This window comes from Rattus norvegicus, chromosome 6 (genome assembly GCF_036323735.1).
Source record: "Rattus norvegicus strain BN/NHsdMcwi chromosome 6, GRCr8, whole genome shotgun sequence".
In the NCBI taxonomy this organism is placed as follows: domain Eukaryota; kingdom Metazoa; phylum Chordata; class Mammalia; order Rodentia; family Muridae; genus Rattus; species Rattus norvegicus.
Window position 1 is genome coordinate 80,167,019 of NC_086024.1, and position 27,645 is coordinate 80,194,663.

Below are 27,645 nucleotides of genomic sequence, written 5' to 3' on the forward strand. Positions count from 1 at the left end.
TGGATCTCGGGGAGAGGGGAGATGGTGGGGAGCTGGGAGGAAGGGAAGAAGGGGAAACTGTGATCGGGATATATTGTATGAGAGAAGTATCTATTTTCAGTAATTAAAAAGAATTTAGAACCTTGGATAGAACAACTACTGGAAGTAACTAGTTACCAAATAATTTTATTTCAATGGGATAAAAATGTGACCAAGTATTTTCTTATAATTCTGGCAGGGAGGTAGGGCTATGGGGAAAAAAGGAAAAAACACATAATCACATTAAATTATAACCAATTAAACAGAAATTTTGTATCTCAACACAGGTGCACATAAGTATAAGAAGAAGAGAAAAAAAAGGCAGGAGTTTGAGTTCTCCCACCAACAGAGCAAAACATAACACTTAGGTCTAACATCCACATAATAAAGATGACTACGAGTCTTACTTAATAAAGCAGTTACTAGATACCATCAGCTTAATAAAGGACATATATCAAATTGACATTGTGTACCACAAGTTTTTAGACAAGGATGATTGAAGCTGAAGCACACAAAGTATACTCTCCTACGATACCACAAATAGCAAATCTTTTGCTCAGTGTATGTACGTGTGCGTGTGTGCATGTCTGTGTCTGTGTCTGTGTATATACGTGCATGAGTATCATAGAGTATATGTGAAGGTCAGAGAACAGTTTACATGAGCCAGTTTTCTCTTTCCATTTTGTGGGTTCGAATCTAACCCAGTTCCTCAGGCTTTGACCCTTACTCTCTGAGCTGTATTCCTGGTTCATTTTCTGATAAGAAACTAATGGCGCTGGGGTTAAATGACTCTTCTCTAGAGATATCAGGAAAGGAATTCCGGCTGATTCGTATTTCCAGATCAATGTAAATTCTTAAGCAAAGCTAAGTATGGGGGACCTTAGAAGTTATGCAGCTGCACCAATACTTCCTTGAGTAATTAACCTTTATCAATAAAGATAAATCCTTACATTTATATATGTGTAAACTGTGTATAAATACACCCCTGTGTATAAATATGCAATGGGGTAGTGAGCTAAATCACAGCCAAACTCAAATTGAGTTAGTTTGCAAAGGTGGTGAATGTACCTAGCTTGAGAATTTTGTGTGGCCCTGAGGAAATGCGCGTAGTATTCACAACCTTCACTTATACAGAGAATGACGGTGCTCACACTTGGTTGTACATACCCATGATAGCACGTTCTAAATGTGCCAAGTGAAGTAACTGCCGTGATCGTTGTTACTGCAATGCTCATAAATACTACAGCTATTTTTTACAGCTGCTAAGCTGTAAAGCTACCTAAACTACTACTGTTGGTTATAAATTACTAGGCTGGTAATTTATAAACTAGCGGTTTCTCCACAAGACAAAACTTTTCTCCTGCAGCTTTATCTGCAAGAAGCTGTGTGATCTCCTAATGGGCAATGGTTACGAGCATGGACTTCTAACAATCAGTTTCCCAAAGAAGAGAAAGACACAGGAGGCAGAGATGGCTCGGTTACAAGGCACAGCAACCCAGTCTCTGGGGCAAGGTGTTATCTTTATCAGTAAAGTTGAATTACTCAGGAAAGTACTGGTACATCTTGTAATGTTCCCATATGGCTAGCCTTGCTTAGGAATTTACATTCATCTGAAAGAATAACGTGAGCAGAATACTTTCCCTAGCTCCTCTAAGGGACAGTCATTTTTCTATGGGGTCATTAGTTCCCTATTAGTAAATGGGAAGGGTAAATGGTCTGGAATAAATTCATGATCTAAAACTCTGTGCTCCCTTACTCTTAAATTCAATGCACACGTGTACATGTACATCCATTGACATACAGTTCAAAATTGAGGTTCACTAGTTAGGACAAAGCCACCATCCAATGATCAGCACTGACCCTGGAAACTCAGCCTTTAAGACAGCATTGATGCCAAGCACTACCAGTCATTAATTAAGTAAAGTTCTACGAATAGGACACTCAGGATTGCTTACCAAAATACACACATAATGCTTCTTACTCTCTTGACTTTAGAGGAACGAAAAAAGAATACCAAACAGCACCATATGGTTTATCACCCAAAATGTTTACAAGAATAACCAACAACACCAACCACTAATTAAAATTAATAGCACAGCATGGAAAATACGTTTATAGAAATATAAAGCCATTTTCTTATTTGAGAAATTGTTCTACTTTCCCATAGACTGTATGTTATAATTTTGTACTTAAGCTATTTTCTAATCTCTTGTTTCCGCCAAGGTTCCATGTACTCACTCAAAGATTTCATATTGGTTGCCTCCCATGTGTTCAGCATTGAGGACTGAGCCTAGTAATGAGGACAGATGCTTAAAATCAAATAATGATACACAGGAGGAGGCATGGCACTGAGGTGATGGCTCGTTAGACAGAAAAGTCCCCAACATGACCTGAGTTTGTGTAAGCTGTGGAAAAGATACTTGAGGTAGAAGAGAGCATGAACATGGGGGATAGTAGAAAAGTACATATGTGTGCATATATTTACACACATGCCTCTCTCCCCTTAACAGGAAAGTAAAAAGGATTTGCTATGGTAACATGGGTTGGAGGTAGATGTGAAATTGGCAAGAGATGACTCTGAAGTATGTAAAGCACAGACAGGATCATTTCTAGGCGTTTGTACTTCATCCCAGAGGCTGTGAGGAGGCAGAGAATGACTTTTAAAATTACCTTGTTGAATATGTGCCTACTGTTTCGTTGTCTCTGACATATTTAAGAGGAGTGATAGTAACCCAAGGCCGTAGGCCCTGTTAGTGATTTAACGACGTGTCCTTTTCATCTCCTGCTATCTTCACTCACATTTACTCATGGTCTGGCAAAGAGCACCGATCTCCATCTCTTTCTTCTTTGGTTACCAGCAAAAACATCTGTCATTAAACCTAGACATCCTGGTGTCTTAACGCCTCTAAGTATGTGAGGAAGTTAATCATGATGTCAGTTTTGTAGGATTTAGAATTGCCACAGAAATATATATCTGGTTATGTATATGAGGGCATTTCCTGAAAGATCAAACTAAAGAGGGAAAACTTGTCCCTAGTGTGGATGGCATATGCCAAGGCTGGGACGTAGGATCGCACAGAAAGAAGAAAGCGAGCTGAGCGCTGACCTTTGCTGTTCTCCATGTGACTGTGGAGGCAATGTGATCAATTGCTGTGTCCTCCTACCATCACGACTTGAGCAAGGTCAACTCTATCCCTTCTTAAACTGCAAGCCAACATAAACTCTTTGGTCCTTCAGCTGCTTTTGTAAGGTATTTTGACACAGCAATGAAAAGGAGAACTACTGTAGTCCATAAAAGTCAGTATCTATCCATGAAACTACCTACCAATTTGTGACTTGGACAACAGAAAAATTGGATTAAATTGCCAAATATAACACAGTTTTCCAGCATATCGGTTTGATTACTTGTGATTTTTAATAGAAACAGGAAATTATAGGCTTCAATTGAGTAACAGAGAACATACACATTGGAAATGGCATAGAGTTTGTGTAACTGTTATCAGAAATCTCGGTTAAATCGAGAGTCTGTACAGTGTGAAGGATGAAGGCTTTCTTTCACTGCATAGCTCAGGGTTATGAGGATATGGGAATATCTATAAAAACAGAATAAGATGAAATGAAGTGACCTCTAGGTAGTGAATACCCCCACAGTCTTGATAATTCTATTGCCTGGTATGAAGCCACGAACTGAATAAGACAATGAACACAGCTTTTTTTTCTTTTTTTTATTAACTTGAGTATTTCTTATATACATTTCGAGTGTTATTCCCTTTCCCGGTTTCCAGGCAAACATCTCCCTCCCCCCTCCCCTTCCTTATGGGTGTTCCCCTCCCAACCCTCCCCCCATTGTTGCCCTCCCCCCAACAGTCTAGTTCACTGGGGGATGAACACAGCTTTTAATAATTGCTTCTTAAAACTGAAATTTTAACATAAGGAGGTAACTCAAAAGGAGGGTTGCATTTTAATCTGTTCTAATTATTAATGCAAAACGCGATTCCCTCTCATCAACCTGACATTTATTAGATGCAGTGGCCACAGAAGAATACAAATTCAAACAGTTCGATCTCTGTACTGACATAAGAATGGCACAGCTAGACAGCCACAGAAACACCTTCCCTGAGGAAATGTTCCTGGGGAGCAATATGTGGAGGAAGAATGTGGAGGAAGAATGTGGAGGAAGAATGTGGAGGAAGAATGTGAAAGCATCTACACCAGCCGAAACAATAGATGTTTGGACCAATCCTGTTTTAGCAAATTTTTTTCTTGTTGATTAAAATTTTTAAATTAGTATTTGATCTTGACATTAGAATAACCATCACTTTGGGAATACAATGTTTTCAAATTGTGCTTATTTTAACAAGGTCAGGGGTTATTTTGAATGTCCAATTAAAATTAAAAGCAGCAGCCAGGCTTGGTGCTCCATTCCTTTAATCCAAGCACTCAGGAAACAAAGATAGGTGCATTTCAGTGAGTTTGAGGTCACCCTAGTCTATGTAGAGATTTCTAGGCAGGACTACATAGTAGGGCTCTTTCAAAAAAAGGGAGAAAATGTTTATTTAGCTTACAGGTTACGGTCCGTCAATGAAGGATGCTAAGGCAAGAACTCTGGCAGATGCGGAAACTGAAGTAGAGGCCATGGAGGAGTGCTGCTTACTGGCTTGCTCCAGCTGGTTTCTCAGCAACCATTTACAGTCCAGGTCCACCTATCTTGGGAGGATATTACCCATTCTACACTGGGCTCCTCACCCTCAGTTGAAAATTAAGGAAATGCTCAAGACAGGTGCCCACAGATCAGTCTGATGGAGGCAATTCTCCAGTTGATGGTCTATCTGTCCAGGTGTGTCAACTTGACAAGCAAGATTAGCCCTCAAATCTCTGAACCTGTGATTTAGAATTTCTAGAATCAATGTTGCATTCTTTGAACAGGCTCAAATACTGGTCTTCACCGAAGCCAATATTACTGAGGAAGGCTTAACGTCCTATTATAAATGTTTCTCCCAGTCTTCATCTTTTCTGAGAATCTCCTGGCCCAATCGATCACAGACCCTAAATTAACACCAGCCCCATTCCCATTCCTCTAGCTTCAAGGCGTGTCTCCTGCTGCTCTCTCATTGTGCTTCCTTCCTGCTGTAGAATACATACACTGGACCGAGACAGCCATCTTGTACAAGGAGACTTAGGGGTACAGCACCCTCCAGTAAAGGAAATGATACAAGTTGTTCCTGACATGTTTGACTTAATGTCGTCTGCCTCCATATGTTTTAGAGAAAAAAAATAAATCCATTTTCTTTAAACTGAAGATGAGCTGCAGTGGATCTACTCATGTCTGACACGGAGTCTTTGGATGAGTCTCCAAAGGTATCCTGACCTTGTCTGCCTGCTAATCTTCCCACCCCCGTCACTTTGCACAATGGCAGGCACTCAATGAGCTCAGTAAATATTAGTTGAATAAGTAAATTAATATTGATTGGAGTCAGCAGCAAACCACTGAACTGAGAACAGGACCCCCGTTGAAGGAATCAGAGAAAGAACTGGAAGAGCTTGAAGGGGCTCGAGACCCCATATGAACAACAATGCCAAGCAACTAGAGCTTTCAGGGACTAAGCCACTACCCAAAGACTATACATGGACGGCCCTGGACTCTGACCTCATAGGTAGAAATGAATAGCCTAGTAAGAGCACCAGTAGAAGGTGAAGCCCTTGGTCCTGCTAAGACTGAATCCCCAGTGAACGTGATTGTTGGGGGGAGGGCGGCAATGGAGGGAGGGTGGGGAGGGGAACACCCATGAAGAAGGGGAGGGGGAGGGACTAGGGGGATGTTTGCCCGGAAACCGGGAAAGGGAATAACATTCGAAATGTAAATAAGAAATACTCAAGTTAATAAAAAAAAACTAAAAATTTGACAGAAAAAAAATATTGATTGGAGTCTGTGCATATGCCATTGTGTTAGCCAATCTTCAAAGTACAGTCAACTGGGAACTATTTATTGGGTATTTACTTCACTAGTTTGAGCATTATACAAATAAACAGATAAGGATGGCATTGAATAAAGGAAGTGTAGGGACTACTCGTATAGAGAATTGCAATAGAGTGCACATATACAGATGCTCTGCTGGTTTGTAAGTGTGAGCAGGATGCAAGCCAATCAGTATCTAATAAACTGACAAGCGACTGTTGAGAGCTGAGTGTGTAAAACATACTGTGGTGGGTGCTGAAGCCCATTCTGATACAGAACCAAGGGTGGTCTTCAAAGATCATCACAGAAGTAACACAGTGAGGAAGGCAACACACTTACAGTCATGGTTCCGTGACCGATGCTGCTACTTAAATGTTTTTGGTTCTTCATCAATTTTAGTCTTATATAACTTTTGTCCCAAATTGTGGACTTTTGTCAAGGATGTATGTAATAGTAATTATAAAACTAATAATATAAAATATAAGCACACCTTCAACAATTTTAACTACTCTTGTATATTCTTTGCATTTGGGATGTTCTATAATAAAAGAATAATTGTGTGTGCATGCACATGTGTGTGTGTGTGCATGTGTGTGCGCATGTGCGTGTGTGTGTGTGTGTGTGTGTGTGTGTGTATTACCAAAAAAAATCTTACTGTTTCACTAACTTTGCCAAAAAACACAGATAGGTATCTCATGTCTCAGTGACAAGGTATTTTCTCAACGCTAGAAGTGAAAAGCCACATCCAGGTCATCACTCTTCGGAGAGGAATGGACTGCTCTTACTTTCTAGACTGTTCAAATGTATGCACCACAGAGCAGTTGACTCATTTTTTAACCCCTGGCCACAGAAAGGGGCAACAGCAAGTGTGTCACTACAACAGCAGACAGATCTACTATGGAATGGTCCATGCCACCATTAAACCCTAATAGACCCAAAGCACGGAGACCTGGGACCTGAAATCATCCTATGCCTCCTTCCCAGCCCACTCTGCCTTCACTTCAGAGCTACGTAACTTGCTTCAGTGACTCTTTTTATAGCAGGATGAAGGGATAAGGAAGACAAACTGAGCAGCCTGAAGAAGCCTTGAGCATGACCAATTAAAGGAAAATGTTGTTAAAGGAAAATGTGGAATGATCCTTTAGATACGGTATCAATTTTGATTTTAAGGATATAGTGTTTTTACACACTTTGGATCACAAAGTTTTGCAAATTTATTCCAACTTATTTTGAATAAGTCAATCCATTATTTTCTACAATTTGGTAATATATTCCAGCTACATAATATTAAAGAATAATCAATTAGGTAAATGAAATATGTGAAATAGCATTTAGCTTGCTACACTTTGGCTAATAATGCACAGATACATATGAACATTTGCCTCTCCATAACACATGCCTGTACCTAGAAGTCACTCAGTAAACATTGAAGAGGAAGCTGAACTATGCACTGGTAGACCGTGATACTTTCCTTTCAGTAGTAGGCAGAAGGTGGCATTTTAAGAATTTAGCATACTATAGTCCAGGGAATTCATGATAGCTTTATAAACTATGATAATACTTGATCATTAAATTTTACTTTTATGTGGTTGTTTTTGTATGGGAGCTAGTGTGATATTTTTGTATGGTGACTCGCTGGAAGAATTAACTGAAGTTAATTACTGGTTCATAACCTTACACACTTTGAAATCTTATTAAAATCTCATGTTCTGGCAATGTTAATCATACAGTGTTGGTGACTGCAGTCAACACTTCATGCAAATGATTGATCCAATCCCGTTTCACTCTTCTCTGTGTGGCCATTTATAAGTGAAACACGACTGATAGGAGAAACGGGTGCATCCCTTGTGTACTCTTGGCACCTCCGTGGAAAATCTTTTCATTATTAATGTGGAGGGTTATTTATGGGCTCCTAGGCCTAGCCTGTTGGTCTGCTTTTAGGCCTATACCAGGGTGCTTCAGTTACTACAGGTTTGGAATAGACTTTGAAGTCAGGTAGTATATGAGTCCATGTTCTTTAAGGGAAGAGAACTGATGGGACAGATATATACATATACACATACACATAAATATACATATACGTGTGTGTGTGTGTGTGTGTGTGTGTGTGTGTGTTATATAAAGGGTTTATTAGATTGACTTACAGGATGGAGTCCAGGCAATCCCAACTGTGGCTGTCTCACACTGGAGAGCCTGACAATCTGGTAGTTGCTTAGTCTGTAATGCTGACTGTCTCTGCAGTTCTTATCTAGGGCTAAAGGACTGGAGGACTGTAGGCTTCCCAGAAGCTACTGGTGTTCAGTCCATGTTGTAATCTAAAAGAACTGGCTTTATATTGTTGAAGGAATGCCACAGGTTAGACAGACTTGCCAGGGGAGAGAGAAGACAGCAGAACTTCCTTCCATGACTTTGCATCTGGGCTGTCACCAGAAAGCGTGGCTGAGATTTAGAGTGGGTCTTTCTGTTTTAAATGATCTGATCAAGAAAATTCCTCCCAGGCGTGCCCAGTAGCTCATGATTTAGTTGATTCCAGATGTGGTCCAACAGACAACCAAGGTTAGCCATCATGGGTAATAAGTTGACTAGCTTCATTCTTTTTATATCAAATCTTCTTGGTTATATGGGGCATTTTATGGTTCCAGACGAACTTTAGGATTTCTTTTCTATTTATCTATAAAGTATCATTAGTAGAGACTGAACTGAAAAAAATTATTACTAATAGATGCTGAGTTCATGTCTATTTTTTTTTTTTGGTAGGATGAACTATTGGCAGGAAAGCCTGGGTAGTTGGCATTTCACAAAGCAGGAAACATCTCACCCGGTCTGAGAGCCTGAGAACAGTTGAGAGCTAAGTAAGCAGAGACCCTCAGTAACCAGGTCCACCATGAACCAATCTTTCCTCCTATCATGCCACAGAATCTACCAAGTCCCTTCTTTGTTGTTTTAAAATGAAATCCCAGACCTCACATTTGTTTTCTGATATTCATGCTGTTTCAACTGCTTACTAACCTGATTTTGTGTCATATTTTTAAATCTCAAAGTATTGAACAATTTTAACATCCAGAGAGAGTTGAGGAGAAATGGCTTCATGCTGTGCAAATTTCCAATTCAAAAATAGAACAGCTCCAGACAGAACTAGTATTTTTTTTTTCATCTACTCCACTAGTCAAGCAAATCATTACAGCATCCTATTTGATAGCCTGCCCAGAAAATGTGGTAGCCCCACTGGATTATAAGCAATGTGAGTCTCATAAAAGGAAATCAAATATATCACACTTCTCCCCAGTAACAGCTAAGGTGCTCTAGCTTTGTGGTATAGCAATGGCACATTATGCACACTGAATTGGCCAACAAGGCAACACATTTGGCCAGTTGGAAAGATTGTATTGAGATTACGTGTTTGGCTAAACCAAATCTCCCCTCAAAAAATATGAAGTGAAACCCTTCATGTGGGTTTAGCATGAACGTGTTGTCTCTTTTTCTTTCTTTCTTTTTTCTTTTTTTAAGAAACTAACACTGAGCTGTAGCTGTCAGCACATGATTGCAGGGAATGCAATAGTTTCCACATTGCATTCTCAACACTGTCACAGTTTACGATCTCTCTGCCCTAAGAACTTATGAAGATGTGTTTCACAGTTAAAAACATATGAACATATTAACCTCTAGAACATGGGATAAAGGGGGTGCACGCAAGGACGAGAGAAAACTTTTACAAATATGATTTTTTTTTTGCAAATCTCACTTTTAAGGCAAAAGCAGATTGAAAATTATTAAACTAATGGAAATGTTTCTCACTAGCAATGTCTTTCAGTTAATTATTTTGTGCCCAATTTCAGCTTGGTACAATGTATCTTAAATGACGGACTGATACTTTAACAGAAGACATTTGCACTTCCTTCCCCCTTGCTCCCTCCTTCACTCTCCTGCAAATGTAACTCTGTGTAATGTTCCAAGAAAGCCCTAGCACAGTTAGATACAGGCTCCACTTCCAGGACTGTTATTCCCTAGGTGAAAGCTAAGAGCTTCACACAATACAGTCAGCAACACAAGGAAAACACAGAGCCATGGATTATCTGGCAGACAGTAAAATCTTTCCAGAGGTGGATAAAAAAATGGCTTTAAAGAGAAATGGATACTAGAAAATAGGGGTTGCTGCTTGCTTTGCAGATTATAAAATGGACACATGTAAAATCTGCAATCGCTGTATGTGGCATATGTAATAAATGTGTGTTAATTCAGAGAAAGCTCATATGGTATTTTTTAAGGCTCGAGCTGTCAAAACCCAGATACACAGTCACAAAAGCTTTGGTTTTCTGAGGCATGGAAGAAAGGGCCACTCCCAAAATGAACATCATGAGCATTGCGTCTACAGTCAGGTCTGTTAACTCTCGCCCAGTTCTAGGGACTTTTCTGCCCTTCTGTGAACCAGAATGATAAATATATCACTAGGAACATCTAGTTTGAGAAGAGGTACAACCAGGCCTTGTGTTGAACCCTTCAAGCTAACATGCATCCCCTTCCCTCACAGAGGAAGCTTGACATTAGCGCCAGAAAAATATTTGTATTAAAGAGATAGGCAATTTGTGCTACAAAGCAAGGTTTTTGTTTGCATGTAACCCAGAGAGCTGATTATCAAACAAATTCTAGCACATTCCTACCAAAATCTGGGCTGTTACCCAGCCTCTGTGCATATAGTCTTCAAATAATTATACAGAGAGAAACAGTGCTTTTTATAAATCTCCAATAATTCTTTATCGTTACTTGCATAAGTTCTCACAGGTACCAAGAAGTCAATCTGAAATTTATACTATTTGTTTAGCATAATTTACTAAAAATATTATAACCTTATACCAAAGTTTTAGTTTCTTAGGAATTTCCAACCCTGCAATCCATGTACCATACCTGCAATTTTTTTTGCTACTTCATTATGCACATTTCTAGTATTTTGACCACATAGAGACACAAATGATAGTAACTTTCCCATTTCTCAAACAAATAATTTCCTTTCATTTCTAAAGTGTAAAAACTGTACAGGAAGGGAACGCCAGCTAACTTGTGTTGGCAGAATCTTGCTAAGAGAATTTAGACTTTTAGGTCCCAGGCAGTTAATTATTTCTTTCTATAAGTCACTGACACCGACTGCCATCAAACAAAAGGCAGGCTGCAGTGGCAACAGCTCCCCTTCATCCCAAGTAGCATTACTTCCTAGTCATATACTATACGATGCAGTGAATGGTTTCTGGTTTTGAAACACTTACTGCCATACCCTTTCCCTAATGCTGAGCCAAGATTTCCTCCATTTCATTAATCACACTTACCTTTATGTGTTAACTCTTAATTTTATACTTGTTGAATGACCTGGAACCAATGCTACACAACTTACTTTTGAGCTGTTATTTCAAACCAGACTCCATGCCAGGCTCCCATGAGGTCCAGCTTACTAAGTTATTCCAGGTTATTCCACAAACCACATTCCTGTCAAGGTCTGACTTGTGGAGGAAGAGAAAAGGCTGATTTAGTTTTAGGGACTTCTTCCATTTCCACAATCACCAATACATTGGGTTCTGCTGTACAGGATTTCTATGTCAATTAATTTAACTTTTATTCCATATGATCAACTCACAAAAATTAAAGAATCTGGGGCTGGAAGGATGGCTCAGTGGTTAAGAGCACTGACTGCTCTTCCAGAGGTCCTGAGTTCAATTCCCAGCAACCACATGGTGACTCACAACTATCTATAATAGGATCTGATTCCCTCTTCTGGTGTGTCTGAAGACAACAACAGTGTACTCACATATGTGAAATTAATAAATAAATCTTAATATATTATATTTAAAAAATTAAAGAATCCTTTTGCAGCTACCAACTGAACAGCATGATTTAAGAGTAAACTCTATACAAGAGGAAGACATTTTATAACACCATTATTTATCTACAATAACAGTCACTATATATATACATATAGATATGTATTGATAAAAGCATTGACTAAATAGAAATCAATGCTTGATTTCAGTTTAATGTTTCAATTCCAAGCTCATTAGGCAATGTTTGCCTTTGTGCTATCCCTCTAACCAGCACAGTGGGATGCTTCCTTGCTGCTGTACAGGTAACATGATTAATATCAGTTTGTAGGTTATGGGGGAAGTCTGGCCTAGGAGAGTTTTCTTTCAATATACTCTGAGTTCCTACTCTCAACATGGTACAGTTTTAGACATTGATCCTACTTTTTTCTATTTTATTGAAGGACAAGGAAGAAAAGTCATCAATCAAGAGTGCAGATAGGAAGAAATCAGAGAGTGTATGAAATAGCCCTCAGTAGTGATGAGAGGGCTGAGCTAGAAAAACGTAGGATCATCACTGGGCAACACCAGGGCCCGGATATCTGTGCAATTATTGCTATTTTAACAGAAACATTTAGTCATGTTGGTAAAGACTCAGAAAGAGTAGGAGTAAATCAAGAAGAGCTTTTGCCAAATGAATATGAGGAAGAGAAAGGGCAAAAGAATAAATGCATATTGGGGGATGCTTTAATGCTAGATCACTGAGCTGAAGCTGGACACGAGGAGGTGACACTAGAGAATTATTTAATCAGCGTCTGGGTACTAAGAAGGGGAGGGCAGAAAGAGATGGAGTTATTGTTAATAGTGCTTGCATCTAACACTTTTATTTTTTTTTATTAACTTGAGTATTTCTTATATACATTTCAAGTGTTATTCCCTTTCCCGGTTACCGGGCAAACATCCCCCTCCCCCCTCCCCTTCCTTATGGGTGTTCCCCTCCCAACCCTCCCCCCATTGCCGCCCTCCCCCCATAGACTAGTTCACTGGGGGTTCAGTCTTAGCAGGACCCAGGGCTTCCCCTTCCACTGGTGCTCTTACTAGGATATTCATTGCTACCTATGAGGTCAGAGTCCAGGGTCAGTCCATGTATAGTCTTTAGGTAGTGGCTTAGTCCCTGGAAGCTCTGGTTGCTTGGCATTGTTGTACTTTTGGGGTCTCGAGCCCCTTCAAGCTCTTCCAGTTCTTTCTCTGATTCCTTCAATAGGGGACCTATTCTCAGTTCAGTGGTTTGCTGCTGGCATTCGCCTCTGTATTTGCTGTATTCTGGCTGTGTCTCTCAGGAGCGATCTACATCCGGCTCCTGTCGGTCTGCACTTCTTTGCTTCATCCATCTTGTCTAATTGGGTGGCTGTATATGTATGGGCCACATGTGGGGCAGGCTCTGAATGGGTGTTCCTTCAGTCTCTGTTTTAATCTTTGCCTCTCCCTTCCCTGCCAAGGGTATTCTTTTTCCTCATTTAAAGAAGGAGTGAAGCATTCACATTTTGATCATCTGTTTTGAGTTTCGTTTGTTCTAGGGATCTAGGGTAATTCAAGCATTTGGGCTAATAGCCACTTATCAATGAGTGCATACCATGTATGTCTTTCTGTGAGTGGGTTAGCTCACTCAGGATGATATTTTCCAGTTCCAACCATTTGCCTACGAATTTCATAAACTCGTTGTTTTTGATAGCTGAGTAATATTCCATTGTGTAGATGTACCACATTTTCTGTATCCATTCCTCTGTTGAAGGGCATCTGGGTTCTTTCCAGCTTCTGGCTATTATACATAAGGCTGCGATGAACATAGTGGAGCACGTGTCTCTTTTATATGTTGAGGCATCTTTTGGGTATATGCCCAAGAGAAGTATAGCTGGATCCTCAGGCAGTTCAATGTCCAATTTTCTGAGGAACCTCCAGACTGATTTCCAGAATGGTTTTACCAGTCTGCAATCCCACCAACAATGGAGGAGTGTTCCTCTTTCTCCACATCCTCGCCAGCATCTGCTGTCACCTGAGTTTTTGATCTTAGCCAATCGCACTGGTGTGAGGTGAAATCTCAGGGTTGTTTTGATTTGCATTTCCCTTATGACTAAAGATGTTGAACATTTCTTTAGGTGTTTCTCAGCCATTCAGCATTCCTCAGCTGTGAATTCTTTGTTTAGCTCTGAACCCCATTTTTTAATAGGGTTATTTGTCTCCCTGCGGTCTAACTTCTTGAGTTCTTTGTGTATTTTGGATATAAGGCCTCTATCTGTTGTAGGATTGGTAAAGATCTTTTCCCAATCTGTTGGTTGCCGTTTTGTCCTAACCACAGTGTCCTTTGCCTTACAGAAGCTTTGCAGTTTTATGAGATCCCATTTGTCGATTCTTGATCTTAGAGCATAAGCCATTGGTGTTTTGTTCAGGAAATTTTTTCCAGTGCCCATGTGTTCCAGATGCTTCCCAAGTTTTTCTTCTATTAGTTTGAGCTAACACTTTTATTAATAGACAGTATTACAGTCTTGGTTTTTAAAATTTATAACTCCCGTGTTGGACTCATCCACACTTTTAATAAAACTGCTGGTAGACTAAACTTTGAGTGATAGGAACAGGTGTGTGAAAACAGCAACAAGGGTGGAAAATAAACCAGCACTCCCAGGGCTGGGTTCAGGAGATGTTCTTCTTGGATTGAGGTTGCCCTTCAAGAGTCCTTTGAATTTATTTAACTGAAGTCCTATAATAACCTGAAAACATGTGTGCCTAAAAAACTGTTAATGTAGACATAGAGAGGTGGAAGAAATTCGAAGTATAGAATGAAGCAATTGAATAAACAAATACAGAAGTCCAAATACAGCCACTTTGGAAGAATTATAATCTATTTTGAAGCTTGGTGGTATATTAATAAAGTATATTTTAATGAATTTAATTATTCACCTAAGGAGGGCATTTCAAAGTTCTCTCAAGCATTTTACAACGTGTCTGCACTAAAAGTACCTCCTGATGGATGGAGATGAAAATTCTTGATAATCTGCTCTGGAATTCTGCAGGGTAGCCAAGGAGTGGGAAGTCACAGATAAACTGTTCCCAAGGGTGTTGTTAAGTTTATTAAAAGTACATTTATATTGAATTCAGATTTCACCATAGGAGACTGTGATTTCTGTGTACACCCAGTGCCTGTATCTAACCACCAGCGTGAAATGCAAGGACAAGTACTTCTGCCATGACTCCTTATGTGCTTCCTTACACTGTAACGACAAATTTCTTCCACATACTAAAGCAGCATGTGGGATGATGAGGGAACTAGAGGAGTACTTACCTGGAAACAAGTCCACCATGGCATCTCAGTATGCTGCATTTCCTGGCATCTTTTGTATGTTGTCACATAGCTAAAGTCTTAGCCACAAAATGCGGGAGCTAGAACCCACGGCTCTAAGTGTCTTCCACACTCAGTTTCCCTTCTCAATGACTGGAACCTCGTGTCAGTAATACCTTACTGGCAACAAAATAGTGCTGCAGGGGCTGCTGAAACCCTGGGAGGGAGGAGACTGTGTCCCAGCATATCATGAAAACCAGAGCTTATGTGACCGACTGTGCCATTGCCATGGGGACTACCACATGAAAGAACAATATTTGTTTTTAATCTGCTGCTGTGATGTTGCTCCCCTTTGATATAACAGATTTACATAGATCACCTAGTGTCCTTGCACAGGTGCTAGCTACAGGGATCCAGAGTTCACCAGACAAAAAGACAGCAGTGTACGTGAGGATGCGAAGAAAGGGGAACCCTTGTACAAATTTGGTACAAGGTGAAATTTGGCAAATGTGAATTGTTGCAGACATTATGAAAAAAACTGAATATATCTCAAGAAACTAAAACAGAGCTTCAAATCATCCAACAATTCTACAACTTAGTACCTATCCAAAGGAAATGAAAATATATCTGAAGGGGGTTAGAGCTTTCATGTCTGTCGTAGCATTACTTAAATAGCCAAGGTGTCAAATCAACCTAAGTGTCCGTCGGGGGATGGAAGGATAAATGAAACTTGACCTAGTTTTACTTCTGTTGCCATGATAAGAACCGTGACAAAAGGCAACGTGGGAAGGACATGGTTTTATCTTAGCTCATAGTCAGCATCGCACAGGGAAGTGAAGCGGGAACTCAAGGCAGGAACCTAGAGGCAGGAACTGAAGTAGTGATTGCAGGGTGGTGGGTGCTGATTACAGGCCAGTTTGCTTTTTTTATACAACCCGGGACCACTTGGCCACACATGTCATGTTCCCATATCAAACACTAATTTAAAAAATGCAAGTTAGATTTGCCTGCAGAACAAACAAAGGGATTGTCTCAGTTGAGGTTCACTGTTAAACAGATGGCCCTGGCTTGTGAAAAGAAGGCAGCATAACCTGACACAGACAAAAAAACAAAAATAAACAACAACAAAACCCAAACTTGTCTTTCAATATGTATCTAAAACACTTATAAAAACATAATAAATATGTAGACCAATAACATAAGCCATCTGTTAATATTCACATGCAATACATATTTATGTACGTGTACTTTTATACAATTGTCAGTGTTTGTTGCAATTGTTGTTTCCTATCCTAAACACAACCACAACAGTGTGCTCTTTACTTTGCACCATTACATCATGACCAATTTGCTTTGTCGACCAAGACGTCGTTGAACAGTACTAGACATCACATAAGAGAATAGTTTTCAGATATTAAGGATCTTTCCACATTTGATGATATGAACAAAACTGGAAGGCATGATTTTTAAGTGAAACAAGGCAGTCTCAGACAAGTGCTGTGTGAAATTAGTTTAATGGTTTGATGAATATAGTAAACAATATGTTGGGTTCTTGAAAAGTACTGAAAGAGTGGATTTAAAGATTTAATGCAAAAATGCTTCCCCTTGGGCATCTGAGAAACTCATAGAGTTAGCATGAAGAGTAAAAGGTCAAAGGGGATGGAGGACACAAAGAAAATTTATATGAACTAACAGAGATCTATCCAGTACACACAGAGCAAGTGTAAGATAATACAAATATCAAAGAGCTAGACTTAGTGATTCTACCATGTAAAAATGCCATGCTATCTATACATGATAAACATAAGTGTTCCTGCGCAGATGGACGGGTATCCTGGGAGTCGGAGGTCCAGGAACCACACACCTCTGAGGGGAGGAGGTATCTGTGTAGAAGGGCCTGAGACATCAGGGTTCAGGAACTACACAGCTCTGAGGTGGGACAGTGTCCCAAGGAAATCATGTTCTGAGACAGAGGAACCCTGGAACCAAGCAGTTCTGAGAAGACGTCTCCTCAGCAGAGGAATCTCGGGTCCCAGGGGGGAGGCCCCAAGCTAAGCTCAGGAGCTCAGGGGCCTCAGCCCCACTCCACCTTTTCGTTTCTTCTCTTCTTCTCTTCATTACTACTTGACTTCTTTTGATGAGAGTCGCACAAGTCAGTGACTTTCATAAAAAGGATTTATTGGAGGGTCCAGCATGTGGAAGGATGCATCCAGTGGTGGCTGCTTCTGCTCCTGGGAGTGGACTGCAGTGAAATGAACAAAAGACAGAGCTTATATAGCATTTCTTAGGGGGTTGAGCTTTTCAGAGCAGAGAACTCCAGAGTGAGGATGGCTGGGGTTGCAAGTCATAAGCTTGGGAGCTAGTGGGTTGGTGGGATTTTCTGGGAAGATGAGGGATTGGTGGGTTTTCCTGTTCATGGATCTTTTCACCCCCTTTCCTGAAACCAGCTCATAGATTGGGATGAGAAGACCTTCCTGGCAGCAGGTGGCTTTAGCTGAAGTGCCTTACTTGGGCAGCCTGGAGAGGAGGTGCTGCCACCATGGACAGCTCCTGTTGAGGGGCCTCATGATGGCATCAGGCTGAGGAATTGTCCCTGTTTTGACAGCTACTTTGGTGGTACCTTACAGCACACACAAGCTGTGGCAGAAAGAAGGAGCCATGGCTGTGACCGCTCTCGTGGCATGCTGCTCTGGAAATAATATCTCAAAATGCATCCCATCGTATAAGGCAAGTTATAAAAAATCTGCATGTAAAATGGACCTTTACCATTCTCTTGAATATGAACATAACAGCACTATTCTAATTTCAATTTATCATTTGAGTACAGAGGGGGCGTCTTAATTAGGGTTTTACTGCTGTGAACAGACACCATGACCAAGGCATCTCTAAAGGAACAACACTTACTTGGGGATATGAGTCTAGGGGGGCCATACTTAAACATAGAATAATGCAAAATATATTTAGTACAACTCCAAAAGTCCCTGTAGTCAATATATCAACAATACTAAAAGTCCAAAGTTCAAACTGTCTTCTGAGATTCATTCAATCACTCAACTGTAATCCTCAAAGCAAGACAGGAAACCAGACAGACAAACTCCAAACTCTGACGTCAAAGCAGTCTTGAGTTCTCCACCTCCTTTTTCACCTTTGTTAACTGGAACTGGCCTGGTTCTGCTCCCTGTTAGCAACCTTCCTCAGCAGATATCCCAAAGCTCTGGCATCTGAACTATCTTGGGGTCTCCAAGACAGCTTGAGCATTACAGCTTCTTGTTTCAATGTCTGGGATCCACACATGACCTTCTGGGCTCCTCTAAAGGGCTTGGGTCACATCTTCAACTTTGCCCTCTGTAGTTCTCTAGGTTTTAGTTCGCTCCATTCTACTGATGCTGCTGTCCCTGGTGATCATCCCATAGTACTGGCATCTCCAATATGCTGGGGTATTCAACTGCAATTGGGTTTCACCAATAGCCCTCCATAGGCTCTCTTTGTGCTGCCAAGCCTCAACTCCTTTACATGATCCCTTCAGGCCTGGGCCATCAATTGCACCTGAGGCCACACCTTCACCAATGGCCTTCCCTGGCCTCACACAGTGCCAAGCCTCAGCTGCTATCCATGACCCCTTCATGCCTTCAAATCAGTACCACCTGGTAATATTTACACATTACCAAGTCTGGCTAAAGCATGAGGTACAACCTTGGCTATATCTAGAACATAGGGTTCAGCTTCAGTCTACCTCCTGGTACCCCTTTAATACTTGAACCATATATTTTATATTTTTTCTTCCTAGGCTTGCTATGCTTGTTGAAAACGCTCTTCATGAGACTTAACCAGAGAATGAAGTCTCTGCTGGGCTTTTTTGAGACTTCCTTTGTCAATGCAATTGATATAAATCTCTTTACCTTTGACTCGGGTAGATTCTTCAGACAAGGGCAAAAAAGCAGCCACATTCTTCACCAACATACCACAAAAATAGTCTCTTGGCCACATATTAAAATTCTTCTATTCTGAAACTTCTGGAGCCAGGCTTCCACAGTTCAAATCACCCTCAGCAACAATTTCTTCCAATTCCTACTAGGATAGTCCAATAAGCCCCCAATTAAAGTATCTCACTGCTTTCCAAATTCAAAATCCCCAAATCCACATTCTTCCAAACAAAAACATGGTCAGTCCTATCACAGTCCCTGGTACCAACTCCTGTCTTATTGAGGGTTTTATTTTAGTTAGGGTATCTACGAAGACACCAGGACCAAGGCAACTCTTATAAAGGACAACATTTAATTGGGGCTGGCTTACAGGTTCAGAGGTTCAGTCCGTTATCATCAAGGTGGGAACATGGCAGCATCCGGGCAGGCATGGTGCAGGAGGAACTGAGAGTTCTACATCTTCATCTGAAGGATGCTAGGAAAAGACTGGCTTCCAAGTAGCTAAAATGAGGGTCTTAAAGTCCACATCCACAGTGACACATGTCATCCAACAAGGCCACACCTACTCCACTAAGGCCACACCTACTCCACTAAGGCCACACACACCTACTCCAATGAGGCCACACCTCCAAATAGTGCCGTTCCATGGACCAAGCATATACAAACCATCACAAGGGGCTACCTTTCCCACCTCCAAGGAAAAGAAAATCATTGTATAACTACCAGCTCAGGGTCAGAAGGATCCAAGGGTCATGTAAGTCATAATTATACCCACTCTTGCCTTGGAATGAGTTTGAGAGCTCCAGAATGGAGTCCAAGGCAGGAGGGAGATTGAAACTCCTTGTGACAATCTATGATTCAGGTTGTGCAATGACATAATAAAGGTCATTGTCAGACTACAAAAAAAAATCTTGTTTCTTGTGCTGTAACTTAATCTTTTCAATATTTGTTACATGCAACTTGAGATGCTAAAAGGTGCTACCCATTTTACAATGACATTTTCCAGAGTGAACACATTGTTGTTTTACTAGTGAGAAGTGGAAAGAGCTTGTGTGACATTCAGATAGTCCATTCCAGAAAAAATCATCTTTCAAGACTCTTGGTGTTTGAGACAAAATTCTAAAAAAGTAAATATTAATACAGTTCATAATTGAAGTTAAGAAAATGGCAAGGATGTTTAGCACTAAGAAGTCCTTAACACCTCCCTCTCCCACTTTGGCTTGGCTTGTTTTGCACTTTGGTGCAGAGCTTCCTAACACAGAGGAGTACATGCACCTCAGGAGCCTCCAGTTTCCATCTTGCCTTCTTTAAGACACAAGGGGACCAATTCTGTCCCGGCTCCAACAGAAAATATTCTGGAAAAGCTCTAACTGGCTCACTTTAGTCACATGACTCGATAGACAATCACAATGGCCAGCCCGTTGGAAGGAAACATCTGACAGGAAGATCTTTTGTGACTCTAGATGGATAGTAATAGAGAAGTTGGGATTTTATATCTCCTTGTCAAACTTACTTTTAAAAATCTGAAAAATGATGAGATTGTGTTTGTGGTTTTAAGTAACAATCTTCAGATTTCATGTAAGCTTTGACCCTGATTAACTGGATCTTCACAATTCTAATGATTCAAAAGTATTAGGCAGAATTGTTGAAGTATGTCTTAAAAATCACTTTCCTGCTAGGGACTCTAGTCTATAGATTGGCTATTCTATATTCCTGTGAGGATAGCAGGCTGGAAAGGAAGTGACTCAAGTTTTAAATGCACATGCACTTCATAAGATGATATACGCTAACTTATGGATAAGACCAGCTGACATAAACTCATAATTCTAATAGTATTCTATCAGGAGAGGTGTACAGAAACAGGAATCACATGAACCCTGCCAAAGGGTTACCAGAATAATTCTGGGAGCCATTGCAACCGGCATTATAATTACTAAACTGTAAACTGCTTCCTGGAGGGAAAACACAGGTAACTGCTGCCTGTTACAATCCGCTGTGCAATTTGGCATAGCATCCTGCATAAAAGTGTATCCCAAACCACTTTATAGAAGTTAAATTTCCACTCTCCAGCCAAGATATGCTATATATTACAGAACATCTGTGTGCAAACATTGCCTCATGGAAAAAAAAATGAGGTCATAAGATGAAAATCCAAAGGAGAATTTAGGATACAGGAGTACTGGGCAGGAAGAAAGAAGAAAGGAAAATGATAAGACTAGAACGTTGATATGTAAGATTTAGAAATGAGTTAAAGGAAAAATAGACGTTTTCCACTGAAACAAGGTAAAGGTGAGTAGTTTGAATAGAAATGGTCGGGTTGGGGATTTAGCTCAGTGGTAGAGCACTTGCCTAGCAAGCACAAGGCCCTGGGTTCGGTCCCCAGCTCCAAAAAAAAGAAGAAAAAAAAAAAGAAAGAAAGAAAAGGTGAATGTCTAAAAAAGAAGAAAAAAAAGAAAGAAAGAAAAGGTGAATGTCTAAAAAAGAAGAAAAAAAAGAATAGAAATGGTCCTATAAATCCATATGAAGTGACACTATTAGGAAGCGTGGCCTAGGCAGATGGATGGTACTAGAAAATATCATTGTGAGTGAGGTAACCCAATCACACAGACACACACACACACACACACACACACACACACACACACACACGAGCAACCCACACATGGTATGCACTCACTAATAAGTAGATATTAGCCAAAAAGCTTGAATTACCCAAGATACAATCCAAAGACCACATGAAGCTCAAGAAGGATGACCAAAGTGTGGATGCTTCAGTCCTTCTTAAAAGGGGGAACAAAAATATTCATAGGATATGGAGACAAAGTTTGGAGCAGAAACTAAAGAAATGGCCATTCAGAGCCTAACCAACCTGTGGATCCAGCCCATATATATACATACATCAAAACTAGACAATATTGATGAAGCCAAGAAGTGCATGCTGACAGGAGCCTGATAATAGCTGTCTCCTGAGAGGCTCTGTCAGAGCATGACAAATACAGAGGTGAATGCTAGCAGTAAACCATTAAACTGAGAACAGGGTCCCCATTGGAGGAGTTAGAGAAAGGACTGAAGTAGCTGAAGGGGCTTGCTATAAGAACAACAATACCAACTGACCAGAGCTCCCAGGAACTAAACCACTACCCAAAGAGTACACATGAACAGACCCATGGTGTCCACCAGCTGCATTGTTGGGCAACTGTGGGAGGAGAAACCCTTGGTCCTGCCAAGGCTGGGTCCTCCAGTGTAGGGGAATGTCAGGGCAGGGAGGTGGAAAGGGGTGAGTGGTTGGGGAGGGCAAACACCCTCATAGAAAGCGGGGTGGGGGGGTGGGGGGGAGGAGATAAGGGGCTTATGTACTGGAAACCAGAAAAGGGAATACATTTGAAATGTAAATTTTAAAAAAGATCCAAAAAAGAAAATAAATTTTAAAAAAGGAAGTATGGCCTTGTCAGAGTGGGTGTGGCCTTTTTGGAAGAGTATGGTTCATTTTCTCCTGTGGTCTGCCTAATCTGATGTAGAATTCTCAGCTCCTTCTCCAGCACCATGTCTGCCTATATGCCACCATGATGATGATGGACTAAACCTCTGAAACTGTAAGCCAGCCACAATTAAATGTTTTTTTTTTATAAGAGTTTCCATGGTCATGGTGTCTCTTCACAGCAATAAAACCCCTAACTAAGTCAGTGACACAATGTTGTAAGTCATCCAAAGGAGTAGAAGAAATTGGATGAATAAAAAGTATGAGGTAAAAGACGATAAACAACCCAAGTAGTGCTCAAATGAGTTCAAAAGATACTCTCTTTTTTTATGGGATAGAAGCAATAAAATACCAAATTTTGAATCAGCATGAACTACTGAAAAGAATTAGAGGAATGTGAATATTCCTTGAGCACTATGTGTGCATAAACAGCCTAAACTGCATTAAAAACATGATATTTCATAAAATATGAAACATAAAACCAATTAGGCCACATACTTTTAGAATCCTCACTGTTTTTTTTTTCCTTTCTTTTTAACCAGCGTCTTTTTGTCCTGCCTGTGCTGGAACTCACTATGTAGACCAGGCTAGCCTCGAACTCACAAGATACACCTGCCTCTGTCTCCCAAGTGTTAAGAGTAAAATGTGAGCCCATGCCCAGGTACTCACCGGTTTTTAAGAGGCTTTAAAATATTAGTTTATGTTTTATTTCTGTCATTGACATACCAGTGAATTGAAGATTATAGCTAAGAAATGATAATTAAGAGCGTTTAATGTTCTTTCATTTCATTCATCAGAGGAAATCATGCTAGGAATATTCATATATAAGAGGACCAAGTTCAAATGTTCTCTAGCACTTTAAGAGAGAAATTTGAACTTTTTAAACACAAATACTAAACACTTGAAGTGATTAATGTGCCAATTACTGACTTTTTAACATTGTATATTTGAACACTGTACACAGATGTGTTGAAATATCACAGAGTTCTTGTAAATATGTTGAATTATTGTACCAATTAAGATTCAGCTATTTTTATTTTAGATTGCTCTTAAATGTAAGGAAGAAATCTTCTAGAAGTCAAGTTCTAAATTCTGAGTGGGAACTTGAAGCTCCAGTTTCTGCCTCAGTTGTCATCTGTGTGGTGCTTTGGCCTTCCATGAATGTGACAGGAATTTGAATCCAATGAATCCTGTGGCTATGCGTTTAGCAAATGACTTATGTAACTTATTAAAAGCTGTACAATTCTTTTAGGGGATGTACTTCTGCCTATTGAAGTTTCCCACATAAATGCACATGTCTGTGTTCTCTGTTTGGCATCTCCCTGTGGAAATTTGACAGGTATCAGATTTTGATTTTGTGACGCACATAATAATATGAAGGAAAAAGTAAGTCTGTAAGAATAAAGCCAAAATTTCCCCAAGAGTCTTAGCTATTCACTGATTTGGCATGATCGGTAAGTGAAAGTGAAAATTATATATTTTGATAGATTTTTGTGATTTATCAGTGAGATATATATATATGTATATATATATATATACTCACATATACATGTATGATATATTACAAGTTCTGATATATTGAGTAAATTTAATAATTTTTTGCTTTATGAAGTTCACAGTGTCTCTAAAATTCACGTTATCTAAAATTATCACTGGTTTCTTAAAAGGAAAACCAACCAACTTAGGGGAAATTTTAGACTGTCATCAGTTCTAAATGAGCATAAAAACTGTACTGAATTCAGCACCTAACATATTGTCCACCAACATTAAACAATGACTTTCCTTATAATCCTGACTTTTGTATTTAATCCTGAATCTCCCTGGACAGCCATGAGAAGCTTTTCAGGAATTATTTTGATGAGGGATCCAAGAGTAGGCCTCCCCAGCCCATCTCAAAAATATTAACCCAGAATTGCTCCTGACTAAAGGAAATGCAGGGACAAAGAATGGAGCAGAGCCTGAAGGAAAGGCCACCAAGAGACTGCCCCACCCGGGGATCCATCCCATTTGCAGACACCAAACCCAACTGCTGATGCCTAGAAGTGCTTTCTGACAGGAGCCTGGAATAGCTGTCCCCTGAGAGCCTCTGCCAGAGCCTGAGCAATACAGATGTGGATGCACGCAGCTAATCATCGGACTGAACTCATAGACCCCAATGGAGGACTTAGGGGAGGGAATTGGAGGAGCTGAGGGGTTTGCAACCCAATAGGAAGAACAACAACACCAACCAACCAGACATCCCAGAACTTCCAGGGACTAAACTACCGAAAAAGAATACACATGGACAGACCCATGGCTCCAGCTGCATATGTAGTAGAGGATGGGCCTTACCTGGCATCAATGGGAGCGGAAGCCCTTGGTCCTATGGAGGCTCAATGACCCAGAGTAGGGGAATGTTAGGGAGAAATGAGTAGGATTGGGTACATGATGTGAAATTCTCAAGGAAGCAACAAAAAATTTTGTTAATAAGAAAATATTCAGCCAACGATGACACTTCCCACAGACACTGTTTTTCCTACAGGTCAATTCTTGTCCTTCAAAAAAAGAGTATCCTCTTTCAGAAAGAAATGGCAAGATCTTTGACATGATCCAAGATCCAACAAAGAGACCTGTGATACGGTAAGGCAAGAGCTGTAGACTGGGTAGTGCTGGCCACAGTTCATGCTCGATGGTGGACGGGTCCACGTGTACAGAGATATAGATGGAGTACTTAAATATCATTTTGGAGAAAAGTGAATTAGCTGCTTTTGAAAAGGCCTCTTATTTTTGTCCAGGGCATCAACATCACTTTTAAGAACACAAAAATTGTAAACTACAGAATGGCATTTGTTTCCTTTAAATTTCAAGGGTTACAGTAGATGAGGGAAGGCCAAGTCTTCTCTGGCATTTATGAGAAAGAGTGCTGTGAAGGTTCAGTGGTGAGTGAGAAAGGCCTGTGGAGTTCCCTTTGAAATCCAACATTCCTGTTACTAGGGGGCCCCAACCCATGAGAAATACGGCCCAGGAAGCACCATTTGGATGTGATTGTGATCCAATCCCCCCAACATCTTTCTAACACCCCCACTCGAGATTCTTCGTGCCAGGCTCCATTATTTTCTAAAGTTGGTGCTACTACAGTGTGGAAGACTTTGTCGATGACACAGATCTACCAGAGACTTCAGTGTTTATATGGTAGCTACCATGATAAAAACCAGGCTCCATCGTGAACTATACCTGGCTCAGCACAAGCTCCATGGAAAAACAGAGGCTAGACACTTGGACAGGAGAACCTGCAGGACGTTTTTCTAAACCTAATTGCAGGGGCCATTTGGGTTACAGCAAGGTTGCACAATAAATCTGCCACTCTAAGAGGGCCAGAGTTCTCAATGCATATTGAACCAATCTTTCTCCTGTGAAACTGTGTAAGCTGGACTCAATGCCACCGTAGTAAAATGCTCCTCAATAAACTGTTTTCACGAGAAAGTTTGCCCACTCATGTGTCCCAAAGCTGTTGTAATCTTCATTGTTGAAGCTGATCTAACAGCAGGGCCATTATTCTATTTCTTGACATGTTTAAAATTCTCTAATGAATAAAGCTAACAGCTCATGGTTGCTTCAACTGTCACTTGATTATTCCGGTGGGATTTTTTTTCCCTTTTCTTTCTTTCTTTTCTTTCTTTCTTCTTCTCTTCTCCTTTGCTTTCTTTCTTATTTATTTATTTATTTTTTGTCTTTAAAATTGGCCTCCTAGTTTGTTTTTAACTACCTTGAGCACAGAGGTCTGAAGGGGAGAACAGATCAAAGATCAGCTTGCAACATAAAAAGCAGCTGTAGTTAATTAAAGGCAAATGAAGGACATCTGACCAGAGTCTTTATGAGCCTCCTCGTCACACATTCAACAGTCTATAATCTCTGTGACCTTGTCCTTTGGTCCTGAACTGTCGCCAAACCTGAGAATTGGATATGTTTCAAGTTATATACTGTAGACGAATGGAGAAAAGGGAAGAATGGCCAGGGTGTGGCTTGAGAAAGAGGAAATAAGGTAGAGACAGGTTTGCTCCAAGTGTTGTCTGCTGAGATGTGAGAGAATGACTGTGTTTCTATGGATTGAAAATAAACTGCTTTGCTACAGAGAGAGAAAGGTAACCGACACTGGGAAGGTATATGCTTTGTTATGATTCGAGTAGAACATAAACTTGAACTGAGAGTGCTTTGGCATACCCATAGGATTTTATAAGAATTGTTCCTACTTTAAAAACCTCAAAGTCACGAAGTATTTTTGCACTGTGACAGTGTTTGCAGATGGCGGAGGTATCTGAATGTGGTGTATAGACGATGAAGTAAAAGGTCTGAGTTCTGGCAAACCACTTAATCTCTGTCAACAACAGTAAAAATGGCTGTCGGGTCCAGAGTGGCCCTTAACAGTGAATCCACAGAATGGATTAGAGAAAAGCCCCAGCCTCCACTGTAAGTGGACAGCTCCTACCTCTAGCTTTCGGCTTACCCACCAAAGGCTCGGAACCACACATACCCTATGCTAACTGCCACTTTCTCTTGGGCATTCTAGAGAGCATGCCTACTTCACAGGACTGTGTAAGGGACTGGAGGGATCATAGCTGTAGGAATACTGTGGACACCACAAGTCTGACCCAACATCAACACTTGTTTAGATACTGTAGAGGGCACAAAAAAAAAAAATCAACTAGGGCATCCTTTTGGGTTTTTACTGTGCACCTTGATATGCGGTGTAGAAACAGATAAAGCATCAGTAAATATTTAGAAGCTAGTTCACCTTTACAGTACATATTTTGTTCAAGTTACTCAAGTAAGCTTTTAGAATCTAAAGACAAAATAAAAAGTGTCATTTTTAGTGTGCTGGCCCCCCGAACCCAAAGAAACTTACCAGTTTGAACTGACACAAACTTACTAACTTGGCCATCTGTAGCATATCAAAAAGTGCTGCCACTGTTTCAAACATTTTGAGTCCTATAAGAGTGCATTTAGCCTGTGGGATATAATTTTATGTACTCTAAAGTGGCAGTCTTTTGTTTCTGGAAAGAATGAAGCCTCAGGTGGAACCAAGGAAAGTGAACACAGAAGCAAATTAGTCTGGACATGTTGCTGAGCTTGACTATGCTTTCTCTTTCCAAGTTCAAATCAGCATTCAGTGACTG

The 27,645-nt window shown here is 40.4% G+C and overlaps 1 protein-coding gene and 1 long non-coding RNA gene across 4 annotated transcripts in view; both read right to left on the reverse strand.

The window, feature by feature from the left end:
• Window positions 1–27,645, reverse strand: part of Slc25a21 (solute carrier family 25 member 21) — a 499,458-nt gene that overhangs the window by 228,539 nt on the left and 243,274 nt on the right. The gene's annotated exons all lie outside the window — the stretch shown is intronic.
• The window catches only part of LOC134479389 (uncharacterized), a 30,130-nt gene continuing 19,071 nt past the window's right edge, over window positions 16,587–27,645 (reverse strand). For both annotated transcript variants that reach the window (XR_010052690.1, XR_010052689.1), the window contains exon 2: window positions 16,587–17,333. This is a non-coding gene — a long non-coding RNA (uncharacterized LOC134479389). The remainder of the gene's footprint in view (window positions 17,334–27,645) is intronic.